General features: G+C 35.5%; 1 protein-coding gene across 2 annotated transcripts in view; it reads right to left on the reverse strand.

Annotated features, from left to right (window-relative positions):
* The window catches only part of LOC101895437 (tubby-related protein 4), a 92,501-nt gene that overhangs the window by 16,145 nt on the left and 62,144 nt on the right, over window positions 1-14,212 (reverse strand). The gene's annotated exons all lie outside the window — the stretch shown is intronic.

Here is a 14,212-nt window from a genome sequence, read left to right on the forward strand (position 1 = left end):
GACAGATGGGGGTGCGGGGGCCGCGGGGCGATATGTTTGGGGCATATGGCGATTTAGTACTTGCATTCAAATTCAATGTTATTCGATTTTTGTTGGCTTTTATTCTATTTTCGAATAGATTACTCATGCCATTTAGTTGTGAAAAAGTTCTGAAATAAAATTAGTTATGTTGTGATAGATGTATAAGGCATTCAATTAAATTTGAGCATCATCCCATGTTTTTGTTGAGTGAAAATCGCCGCTTTATTCAGTAGTTCAGTGTAGTCGATTACTTGATTCAACGAAACAGAAGATCTTTTTTGTTTTCAAGTTCTTAAAAAAATGGGCACATTTGTTCCAAATATCATTTTATTAAGCCTCATGACTGCTTGAAACCATGGAAGGTCGTAATTTAAGACTCTCATGTAAATGAACTGAAAAGACACTGAAAAATGCAAAAAAAAAAAAAAAAATTAAAAAAAAAATGTGGCGCCCAAATAAAACTTGGCACCTTATGGCCTTATATATGAGTAGTAAGATATACGCCCACTAGCAAATACACCTCACATCGTCAGCGAAAAGTCCACCTCAAAATTGTTGATTTGTTCCGACAATTCGGGCTAGGCCTTTTTATACCCTCAGCCATATAGCTAGAGAGGATATACCGGGTGAGATAAAAAAAATGCAACAAAGTCAAATGGCATAATTTTTACATTTTTTTTAAATTTTATTGAATTAAGGCAAACAAGTTAAAAAGCAGTAAGTTCGGCCGGGCCGAATTTCGAATACCATCCACCATTTGGAACGAATTTGGAAATTTTCAAAAAATAAAATTCTTAAAAAATTCTGTTAAAATTTTAAAAATACAAAATATAGCCGTTATATTGGTGTCTATACGACATGGACCCACACAGGCATTGTTTGTCATAAGTCATTACCAAATTCAAATTCGGAACTTGAAATTAACGGTGAATAATATAGCTAAAATCATCAAAATATCGTTAAAAAGGGAGGTACCGTTATATTGGAGCTGTGCGAAGACCTGGACCAGCATAGACAATTTTCTGTCATAGGCTGCAGCATCCATTACGAACTTCAAATGTCAAATTTGAAACAATTCCGCTGAAAAATGTCCATAAAATCATTAAAATACCGAATATCGGGAGGTACGGTTATATGGAGCCTATACGAAGACCTGGACCTGCATAGACAATATTCTGTCACAGACTGTATTTTCCATTACGAATTCTAAATGCGTAATTTGAAAAAAATTCAGGTAATGACGCTAAAATCACCAAAATACCGAATATCGGGAGGTACCGTTATATGGGCGGCTATACGAAGACGTGGACCTGTATAGACAATTATCTGTCACAGACTGTAGTATCCATTACGAACTTCAAATATCAAATTTGAAACAATTCCGCTGAAAAATGTCCATGAAATCATTAAAATACCGAATATCGGGAGGTACTGGTATATGGAGCCTATACGAAGACGTGGACCTGCACAGACAATTTTCTGTCGTAGGCTGTAGTATCCATTACGAACTTCAAATACCAAATTTGAAACAGTTCCGATAAAAAAAGTCGCAAAAATCAACAAAATACCGAATAGCTGGAGGTACCGTTATATGGGGGCTATAAAAAGACGTGAACCTATACAAACAATTTTCTGCCATAGGATGAAGTATCTATTACGAACTTTAAATGCGAAATTCGAAAAAATTCCGGTAAAAATCCCGCTAAAATCATGAAAATACCGAATATCGGAGGTACCGCTATATGGGGTCCATACGAAGCCATGGACCTACATGACCCATTTCCTGTGTTAGGCTGTAGTAGCTATTACGAACTTCAAATACCAAATATGAAAGGATTCCGGTGTATATTGTCGCTAAAATGTCGCAAAATACTGAATTCCGGGAGGTACCGTTATATGGGGGCTATACGAAAACGTGGATCTACATGGTATATTTTCTGTCTTAGGCTGTAGTATCCATTTCGAACTTCAAATACCAAATTTCGGGAGGTACCGTTGTATGGGGGGGCTATACCAAAACGTGGACCTACATGGCCCATTTCCAATACCAAAAGTCCTGTAGACATAACATACATTTGAGCAAAATTTTATCAATCTACTTCAATTCGTTCGGAAGCTAGAGTTATTTCCGCAGACGGACAGACGGATAGGCGGACGAACATCGCTAAATCGACATAGAATTTTATGCTGATCAAGAATATAATACTTTGGGGGGTCTAAAATGTATATTTCGGGGTGTTACAAATGGAATGACAAACATAATATACCCTCCATACTATGGTGGAGGGTATACAAATTTTTGAAGTATTTTCGCTTTTTTTTTGCCAAGATTGATTCAAATATTTTCCTAATAGATAATGAAAATAGAGATTTCTTTTTTTTTGGTAGAATTTTTTTTGGTAAAATTTGACGGGGAACATTTTCGACTTTGATGTCACCCTTCTAAAATATTGCTATGTACGAGAATTTGCCATAAACTCACATGACGTATGGCTTTAACCCTAAAATATTTTTTTTATACCCTACACCATAAGGTGGTCAGGGTATTATGTGTTGGTGCATTTGTTTGTAACAGGCAAAAGGAAACGAGATAGACCCATAGTTCCTTTTGATGATCTGCATAGAGTCACATTCTGATGCATGTCCGTCCTTCCGTCTGTCCATGTATTTTTGTAAACAAAGTACAAATCGCATTTATCGCCCGATTCAGATGAAATTTTGCACAAATCATTTGTTTGGCCCAAGGACAAACCCTATTGAAATTGGAGATAATCGGTAAAAATTTAGATATAGCTCCCATATATATCTTCGTTCGATTTGCCTTTTTTTATTCTGCACCAAACGTGTAATATCACCCCGAATAGTATGGAATTTTGCACATACAACCATATTAGGCCTGAAAATAAGTATGCCAAATTTGATTGAAATCGGTTCAGATATAGCTATAGCTCCCATATATATTGTTCATCCGATTTGTTATTTTTGTCCTCCGCAGCCGTAATATGCACTATGTAACAACAAAATTTGGGGAAATATAGCAAATACAGCTCAGCAATACAATTGCTAAAATTTATCGAGATCGGTTCCGATTTGGATATAGCTCCCATATATATCCCGATTTAGATTTTATTGTGCACCAAACGTCTAATATTTATCCAAATTTGATGGAATTTGGCACTTACGACCGAATTGAGTCTAGAAGCTAGTATGTCAAATTTGGTGAAGATCGGTTCAGATATAGCTATAGCTCCCCTATATATTGTTCATCCGATTTGTTATTTTTGTCCTCCGCATCCGTAATATGCACTCTGTAACAACATTATTTGGGGAAATATATCAAATACAGCTCAGAAATACCATTGCTAAATTTTATCGAGATCGGTTCAGTTTTGTATATTGCTCCCATATATAACTTCGTCCGATTTAACTTTTATTCTGCACCAAACGTCTCATATTTATCCAAATTTGATGGAATTTGGCACTTACGACCGAATTGAGTCTGGAATCTATTATGTCAAATTTGGTGAAGATCGGTTCAGATATAGTTATAGCTCCCATATATATTGTTCATCCGATTTGTTATGTTTGTCCTCCGCTGCCGTAATATGCGCTCTGTAACAACAATATTTGGGGAAATATATGAAATAGAGCTCAGAAATATCTTTGCCAAATTTTATCGAGATCGGTTCAGATTTGAATATAGCTCTCATATATATTTTTATCTGATTTCAAATTAATTTTGCGTTAAGTGGACAATACAAGTCCGAATTTAAAGGATGCAAATGCTTCGGCATATTTAGTCCTTTGAACTTTAAATTATAATTATAATCATCGCGGGTATGATTGAATTCTCCCATAAAAACTTTTAATTGTTTTGTGGAGCTCTACTAAATTAGAAAAGTGGTGTAGGGTATCATAAAGTCGGCCCCGCCCGATTTGAGGACTTTCTTTTCTGGTAATATTTATGAATTCCTGGCGTTTATGTAAGATTTATACTTTTGATGTATTTTAGGACCTGTTGTAGAATTTTATGAAAAATAATTTTGCAGAATATTTGGACTTGCTACAATCCCGTTTCAAGGGAGTTTTAAGCCATATTTTGAAAAAAGACCCCTTCGGTGACTCGTTTAGGGGTTATAATGTTAAGCCAAAATTATCTTGGTATACAGGGTTGCCATATTCGACGGACCTTTGGGCCCATTCCAATCGACGAGGCTTGTCCGCAGGCAACATTCTTTGCGTCAATTGAATTTTGTACGGGAACAAATGCAAATCAATGCGAATAATCCGTTGTAAAGTGGACCGAGCCATGCCCAACTGCGTTTTTGTTCTTGGGGACCTCTCAGCACTGGCTCGTACGGCAGCGATATTCTCGGCCGATCGCCTTGGTCGACTTTTATATGGCCTCTTCGGATTAGAAAAAGCCTTACCAGTCGAAAATTTTTCGTATAAACGCTTAATGGTGTTCTTAGAAGGTCCACTTCTCACACTTTTTTTTCACAATTGACTTTTTCTGTTGAATGTAAATTTCAACTATTTCAGAGCGCTCGCGTGGCGTGTATTTGTTCTTGGTAAAAATTTGCTTGGACTGACGCTTCAAACGCGGTATGTCATTAAGCGATGTGACATCTCTGTCAAAAGTTATGGCGTTGCCAGATGGGTCCGTCGAATATGGACAACCCTGTATTTATCTTTAATATTTACTATTTATCTAATATTGTTGGATTCCAAGGGGTCTTAATCCAAAATTTGCAAAAAATGTGGAAGAGGGGGAACTTGCCCCCTCCCTCTATTCAGGTTACTTTGAAATGTAAACTTTCAAAAACCCAATACAAGTGCTTCCCATTTTTAGCTCGACTTTCTTAATCTACTGGATTTTTTTTGTAATGATTAGAAGAAATCTAATTTTGCCCCACCTTGTTATCAGTGAGCCTACCTAAGTGAATCAATTTTAAAATAATTTAACTTTGAATACACATTTCCAATTTTGTTGCATGGTGTAAAGGGTCATTAGCCATCCGCCCGCCCACTTAACGATGCAAATTGCTTTCGTTTTTTTTTTTTGTTGTGCTGTCGATGTAATGTAATTAAATTTGTAATGATTATGTAATTGGCCTTTGTATCGCTCTTTTTGTTTGTGTTTCCTTCCATTCTGTTTACATTACGAAATGAAAGTGTGTTTACAAAACATAAACAGAACATAAACATCGCTGCTGCTGCTGCTGCTGTTGTTGTTGCTTTTGTTACATAAAAGTCAAAAGTCTTTGGCAGCGATGCGTAACAGTTTTTTTTTTGGATTCTAAGAATACTTCTAAAGGTTAAGTAAACTTTCTAATCAAAAATTGATCAACAACAAAATGGTTTATTTGCAAATGGAAAGAGTCTTCAACTTGAAAGGGTTATTTGGCTGTTTAACTTAACTTGGAATATTTTATGGGGTAAAGGTGACACAAAAACATTGTAAAATTCTCTCAGGAATGTTACAGGTAATATTTACATCATTAATTATGTGTGAGGTTCTGTGGGGAGAATGTGAAAATTTCAACAGTACAGCTAAAACTAGAGGACAGGTGTATCGGTGTTTTGAAGTTTATATCCCTAAGTAAACAAGTTCCCCATTCTTACACATTTTTTGAAATATTTGGAAAAATATTTCTTGAAATCCTTACCTTTTAGGTATATCAAAAAAGTCTAAATTAAATTCACCGAAGAAAATAAATTTCAATTTTACTACAAATCTTCAAAATATATGTTTCAGTTTTGCAAAAAAAAAAAAAAAAAAACAGTAAAGAAAGTCCTAAAGTCGGGCAGGGCCGACTTTATGATACCCTACACCACTTTGCTAATTTAGTAGAGCTCCACATAACAATTAAAAGTTTTTATGGGAGAATTCAATCATACACGCTATGATTATAATTATAATTTAAAGTTCAAAGGACTAAATATGCCGAAGCATTCACATCTTTTAAATTCGGACTTGTATTGCCCATTTGGTGCGAAATTAGTTTGAAATCGGATAAAAATATATATGGGAACTATATCCAAATCTGAACCGATCTCGATAAAATTTAGCAAAGATATTTCTGAGCTGTATTTTATATATTTCCCTGAATATCGGAGTGCATATTACGGCTGTGGGTAAAAAATACAATAAATCGGATGAACAATATATATGGGAGCTATAACTATATCTGAACCAAATTTATCATACTACCTTCTAGACTAAATTCGGTCGTATGTGCCAAATTCCATCCCATTTGGACAAATATTAGACGTTTGGTGCACAATAAATGGTAAATCGGACGAAGTTATATATGGGAGCTATATCCAGATCTGAACCGATCTCGATAAAATTTAGCAAAGGTATTTCTGAGCTGCATTTGATATATTTCCCCAAATATTGTTGTTGTATAGTGCATATTACGGCTGCGGATTACAAAAATAACAAATCGGATGAGCAATATATATGGGAGCTATAGCTTTATCTGAACCGATTTCGATAAAATTTGGCATACTTATTTTCAGGCCTAATTTGGTTGTATGTGCAAAATTCCATACTATTCGGGCTGATATTACACGTTTGGTGCACAATAAAAGGCAAATCGGACGAAGATTTATATGGGAGCTATATCTAAATTTTTACCGATTATCTCCAATTTCAATAGGGTTCGTCCTTGGGCCAAACAAATGTTGTTTGCAAAATTTCATCTCAATCGGATAATAAATGCGACCTGCATTTTGTTCACAAGAATACATGGACAGACGGACGGACGGACAGACGGACTGACATGCATAAATCAACTCAGAAAGTGATTCTATGCAGATCATCAAAAGGAACTATGGGTCTATCTCGTTTCCTTTTGCCTGTTACAAACAAATGCACAAAGACATAATACCCTGACCACCTTGTGGTGTAGGGTATAAAAAAATGTACAGGGTGAGATGAAACAAGTAAAAAAGCTGTAAGTTCGGCCCGGCTGAACTTTGAATACCCTCCACCATTTGGTACAAATTTGGCATATTTCAAAAAATTAAAATCCATTAAAAATTCTGTTAAAATCTTAAAACTACAGAATGTAGCCATATATTAGGGTCTATACGACGACGTACACAGACAATTTTCTGGCATAGGCTGTAGTACCCATTACGAACTTCAAATACCAAATTTGAAATAATTCCGGTAAATAATGTCGCTAAAATCATCAAAATACCGTATATCGGGGGTACCGTTATATGGGACGTGGACCAGCAAGGACAATTTTCTGTCAAAGGTTGTAATATCCATTACGAACTTCAAATGCGAAATTTGCATAAATTCCGCTAAAATCACCAAAATATCCAATATCGGGGAGAACCGTTATATGGGGGCTATACGAAGACCAGGACCTGCATAGACAATTTTCAGTCATAGGCTGTAGTATTCATTACGAACTTCAAATAGTTGAAGTTGAAATAGTTCCGGTAAATAATGTCGCTAAAATCATCAAAATACCGAATATCGGGGGAACCGTTATATGGGGGCTATACGAAGACGTGGACCTACATGGCCCATTTTTAATACCAAAAGTCCTGCAGACATAATACACATTTGAGTAAATTTTTATCAATCTACTCAATTTCGTTTGAGAGCTAGAGTGATTTCCACAGACGGACAGACGAATAGACGGATGGACATCGCTAAATCGACATAGAATTTTATGCTGACAAATAATATATGTACTTTGGGGGTCTAAAATGTATATTTCGAGGTGTTATAAAAGGAATGACAAACTTAATATACCCTCCATACTATGGTGGAGGGTATAAAAATAGAGAACACGTTTATCGGCGTTTTGAACATTACATCCCTGAGTAACCAAGTTCCCCATTTCACCACAATTTTAGAAATATTTGGAAAATATTTTTTTTTTAAATCCTTAGCTTTTAGCTCGAAAATATTACTGACAGGTATTATTTTGATCAAGAAATTTAAGCTTCAAGCGAGTATTCAATGGGATTTTTTTGGTATTTTTTATAGTAGTTAAAAACTCCATTTATACGCACTTATAGCCGATAAAAATGTTCCACAGAATTATTTGTCATAAAATTTTACTATAGGTCCCAGAAGACATCAAAAGTCAAAATCTTACGTAAAAGCCAGAAATTCATATATATTAAAAGCACATTTTAGGGTTAAAGCCATACTTTATGTGAGTTCATGCAAAATTCTCCTACAAAACATCATTTTAGAAGGATGATGCCAAAGACAAAAATATTCTCTATCAAATTTCACTATAAGTCACCAAAGAAAAAAATATCTATTTTGACTACAAATCTAACAAATATTTGTTTCAGTTTTGCCATAAAAAAGCAAGTATTTCCAAATTTTTTGAAAATTTTGCCTCGGCTTTTTTTTCCAGTTGTTGCATGAAAAAATCTAAAACTTCAGTTTAGACGAAAAACGTCATGTGAAGAAATATTCTACACCTATTTTTGATATTAGTTTCAAAATAAAATATATAAAAGGTGATTTTTTTAGCCATTATCTTGTTGGCAACTCTGGTTTAACCAGCTTAGCGTTAAAAGCGCATTCCATACGAGTTTTTGTCAAATTCTCCTACATTGTAGCATTTTAGAGAGATAACGTTAAAGACAATAATATTCTTTATCAAATTTCACTATGAGTCACCAAAGAAAGGAAATCTTTATTTCCATTACATATCAAGAAAATACTTGTGTCAATGTTGTTAAAAAAATGCGAAAATATCCTAATTTTTTTTTTATTGATTTTCTCTTGGTGTTTTCTCGAGTAGATGCATGAATGCAATGTAAAAGGTCGTTTTAGACATAAAGTTTCAAAAGAGGAAATTTTCTACATCAAATTTCACTATAAGTCTCAAAACAAATCGTATATCTAGGTATAACACTATTTAAGGAAATTACATTTGAAATTTATATATTACAAGTAAAAATCGTGTCTTTACGTTTATTTCTGCCAATTTTAATACGTTTTCATTCTAAGTCAAAATCTCGCATAGTCTCTCATTTTTGAGGGAAATTTTCAAAGAATGAAATGTTCTAGATCAAATTCCATTGTGTGTCTCTGAACAAAAGAAATGTGTCAACTTAATATGTACCATAAAAAATATCATCAATTTCGATTTATAATATACAGGATGAGATAAAAAATGCAACAAAGTCGAACGCCATAATTTTTACATTTATTTTTTTATACCCTCAGACATATGGCTACATAGGGTATATATCATTTGATACGGTCAAAACGTGCCTAGTCGAAATAACGGTTTTAGACCCTAGGTCTCTTTGGACCAAATCCGTTTCAGAACATTTGGAGTCGATCTACCGATGTCCGTCCGTCCGTCCGTCCATCCGTCCGTCTGTCTGTCTGGCCGCCTGGTGCGCACGATAACTCTCGAAGGGAGTATCTGATTTGACCCAAACTTGGTACATCGCAATATTTTTGTCAAACTTAGATCGAGTTCGGAGATGGGCAATATCGGTCCACTCCTTCTGGTACATCCCACACAAAATGTCAAAATTTTCAAAGAAAATAATTTATTGCACAGAAAGAGAAAGGATAATCCGATTTTCCTCGAACTTTGCGAATCCTAATATTTTCATCAGTTCTAGGTCATGTGCGAAAATGGACAATATCGGTCCACTCCATCAGGGACCTCCCCCACAAAGGGTCAAAATTTTGAATAATTACAACTCTTATAAAATGTGATGTAAGAGTCCGATAGTCTTCAAATTTCACACATTGCAATAATTTTATAAGCACAAGGTCTGGTGCGCAAATTGAATGTATCGGTCCACTCCTTCTGGTACCTCCCCCACAAAAGGTCGAAATTTCAAAAAATATTTTTTGCACACAAAGAGAAACGATAATCCGATTTTGCTCGAACTTTGCAAATGCTAATATTTTCATCAGTGCTAGGTAAGGTGCGAAAATGGACAATATCGGTCCACTCCATCAAGGACCTCCCCCACAAAGGGTCAAAATTTTGAATAATTACAACTTTTATAAAATGTGATGTAAGAGTCAAATAGTCTTCAAATTTCACATATCCCAATATTTTTATTAACCCAAGGTCTGGTGTTAAGAGGGAATACACCGGTCCACTCCTTTTGGTACCTTCCCCAAAAAAAGGTCGAAATTTTCAAAAAATATATATAAAATATATTTTTTGCACAGAAAGAGAAACGATTACCCGGTTTTGCTCTAACTTTGCAAATCCTAATATTTCGATTATTTAATCGAACATAGGCTGAGTATATATATCTGTCGGCAATACCGACTGATACTTTTTAACTTGTTTTTTTTTTTATAATTTTATTGAATGAAAGCAAAAAATTTTGGAAATAGCATCAAATTTTAGAATAAGTTTAGATTTATTCGAATTGGTCACCTTTGGCACGAATTATATCCTTCAAACGGCCAATGAAACTGTCACACGCTGCCCGAATGATGCTCTGCGGTATTTTGGCCGATTCCCGGCAAAATGAAAAAATTTTTAGTGCCATCCTTGCTTTCCAAAATACTCCAGTCACAATAGTCCAACGGATTGGTATCCGGAGATTTTGGTGGCCATTGTGAAAATGAAGCGAGGAACCTCATTTAGTAAGCATTCTTGGGTGGCGCGTGCTGAGTGCGATGGTGCTGAGCCCTGTTGGAATGTCCAAGGTCTGCGTCCAAAATGTTTGCGTGCCCAAGGCTTTAATACATCCTCCAGAATATTTTCGTGATAATATTCGGCAATTAATCTGATGCCACGGCCGATTAATACGAGCTGAGAGCGACAAAAGACTGTTATGGCAGCCCACACCATCACCATGGCCGGCGCTTGAGTTCTGGTGGCCAACCGAAGTCGGTGCATATTTTCAGCTGACATCTTTGACAAGTAAACGCGATCATTTTGTTTGTTTACAAACTGCTGGACAACGAATGGGAGAAAACCAAATTCGGCAGTTCACCACTGTCGGCCAAGCGAAACAAGTCTTTAGCTCTTTTGAGTCTATTTTCTTTCTGTTGCGGTGTAAGTTCTTGCACTTTTTGGAATTTCAATGGCTTTACCCCGAGCTCATTTTTCAATATTTGCCGAATGAAATATTGCGATATGTTCAGCTCACGAGACATTTTTCGGCGGTGGTGGTTTCGATTAAGTCGCTACTTTATTTTACGAACCATTTCGGCTGTTGTTACAGGTTTCTTCCATCCACGTCCACTTCCTTGACGTCGGGCTACGCTACCAGTATCGCGGTAACGAGCATTTAAATGCTGGAGTGCTCTAACGATAGCCACTTGTGGTTTTCCAGCCAAATATAAAGAAATCACACTATCACCCTTAAATTCCATCAGGATTACCTTTTTTTCTGGAAAATTCGCACCAAAGTGCTTTTGTGCTCATGTAAACAATTTAATGAGCTGTCACTGGAATAATTTTAACAGCTGTCGAGTGGCGAGTGGCTTAGAAATGACAGCAGTCTGAAATTGGTTGCAGTTTCTTCATCTCACCCTGTATATGTCTTAACAATTTAAATAGAGCTTTAAAATTTGATAGAGATCTTTGGATTAGGTTTTGGACATCTTATAGATTATCATTGGTTATCAGAAAATGGATCATTTTTAGAGTGGCCCCCATGGAGCATAACTCCGATTTCAAGTATTTTTTACGCTTTTACGATGTTTTTCTTTGAATTTCGCCACAGTTTGGCATTTTTAAGTTTTTATGGAATAGAGACATAACACCGATATCAAGTAGTTTTTTTAAGTTTTTGCAATAGTTTTCTTTCAATTTCGCCAGATTTTGGCATTTTGTGCTCTTATTGGGTAGAAATGCTATTTACAAAAAAAAAAACCTAAGTTCGGCCGGGCCGAACTTTTAATACCCTCCACCATTTCTAAGAAACTTGAACATTTTCAAAAAAAAAAAAAAGTTAAAAAGCAGTAAGTTCGACCGGGCCGAATTTGAAAATTTTCAAAAAATAAAATCCTTAAAAAATTCTGTTAAAATTTTAAAAAATATCGAATATAGCCGTTATTTTGGGGTCTACATAGGTGGACCTACATAGGCATTGTTTGTCATAAGCCATTACCATTCAAATTCGAAACTTGAAATAAACGGTGAATAGTGTAGCTAAAATCATCAAGATACCGTATATAGGGATGTACCGTTATATCGGAGCTGTGCGAAGACCTGGACCAGCATAGACAATTTTCTGTCACAGGCTGTAGCATCCATTACGAACTTCAAATACAACATCTCAAACAATTTCGGTGGGTATTGTACCTAAACTCGTCAAAATACCGAATATAGGGAGGTACTGATGTATGGGGCCTATACGAAGACCTGGACCTGCACAGACAATTTTCTATCTTAGGCTGTCGTATCCATTACGAACTTCAAATACCAAATTTGAAACAATTCCGGTAAATAATGTCGCTAAAATCATCAAAATACCGAATATCGGGAGGTACCGTTATGTGGGGGCTATACGAAGACGTGGACCTGCGTACAAAAATTTTTGTCATAGGCTGTAGTACCTATTGCTAATTTCAAATAGGAAATTTGAAGTAATTCCCATAAAAATAATGTCGCTAAAATCAAAAAAAAAAATACCGAATATTTGGAGGTACAGTTATATGGGGGGCTATTCAAAGACGTGGACCTGCATACGAAATTTGTTGTCATAGGCTGTAGTACCTATTGCGAATTTCAAATGGGAAATTTGAAGTATTTCCCATAAAAATAATGTCGCTAAAATCATGAAAATACCGAATATCAGGAGGTACCGTTATATGGGTGCTGTACGAAAACCTTGACCGACATGACGAATTTACGAATTTATGACATAACCATTTACGGACTTAACCTACCTACTGGTAAACTATGCATGTATTCAAAATGTTAGCCTTCTGTCTCAATTCGTTCGAAATATAGCGTGATTACAACAGACAGACGGTTAGACAGACAGACAGACGGAAATGGCTAAATCGTCTTAGAATTTTACGCTGATCCACAATATATATAATTTGCAGGGTCTATTCTGAATATTTCGAGGAGTTACAAACGGAATGACATAGCTAATATACCCTCCATAGAATGGTGGAGGATAAAAAAACATCCAGATCCAACTTTTGCATAGCCCTAGGTGTTTCGCAATATTTATCAAAATTACTCCCATTACCGCATTTACCATGTTCTGAATACATTTAGAACTTATTTCCGTGTTCCCTCGCAAAGTGTTTTTTTAAACGCCAGGGTATAATATTTCAAATTTAATTAGGTGATGCGGTTGGTTTGAAACAATTCAAGCATTCATTGATTCAATTTCCTTCTAAAAAATGCAAAAATTGTTTACAAATGCAAAAACATACATTTTTCAATAGAAATACGCCACATTGTGCCTTTACAAATCGAATGCATACGATTAACCCCTCTCCTTCTTATTCGCCTCTAAAAACAAAAAAAGTCGTTCTTTCTTTCTCCCCACTCACTCAGCTACTTTCGTCAAATTGAAACAATTAGAAAGTCAAGACATTGGGCGCCAAACGTTTTGCCAATAGCTAATGACAGGCTAGTTGATCATCGCGGCCTACTGCATAATCCGCCAGCTACTTAACGCCAAAAAGCCATTTGCAAAACACTACGCTTGCACGGCTCTCTGACATTGACCTTATTAATAATAATACCACTACTGCGGCGTGTTGGTATTTTCTCAAACATTTACAAATAAAAAAAAAAAAAAACAGAACAAAAAAAATACAACAACAATCGAACTAAACAAATGTTCTTTAGCCCGAAAATCAAACAAACTGACACACCAACCTACCGACCGACCGACATCCATAGAAATAAACTTTACAAAAATGGCAAAACTAATCTATTTTTAAATCGGAAATTCTCAAAACCAAAAAAAAAAAAAAAAATCGAGAAAAAAAAACCTAAATAAAAATATATCGTCAGCACTCACTCACAATGTCAGTCTATTGACTCTTAATATTTCTTCTATTCAAATAATTTTTACTTTTATATTTTCATGGGTATTTAGTTCTAAACATAGAGGCACACACGCAAAAGTGCCGAAACACACACACACATATGTATGCATGTCATATTCATAAATATATATTTTTGGAGGACAGATTGTGGAAATTTGTTGACCTACAATTAAAGTTGCCAAAGAAAAT

The sequence above is a fragment of the Musca domestica genome, unplaced genomic scaffold, assembly GCF_030504385.1.
Source record: "Musca domestica strain aabys unplaced genomic scaffold, Musca_domestica.polishedcontigs.V.1.1 1, whole genome shotgun sequence".
NCBI classification, from domain to species: domain Eukaryota; kingdom Metazoa; phylum Arthropoda; class Insecta; order Diptera; family Muscidae; genus Musca; species Musca domestica.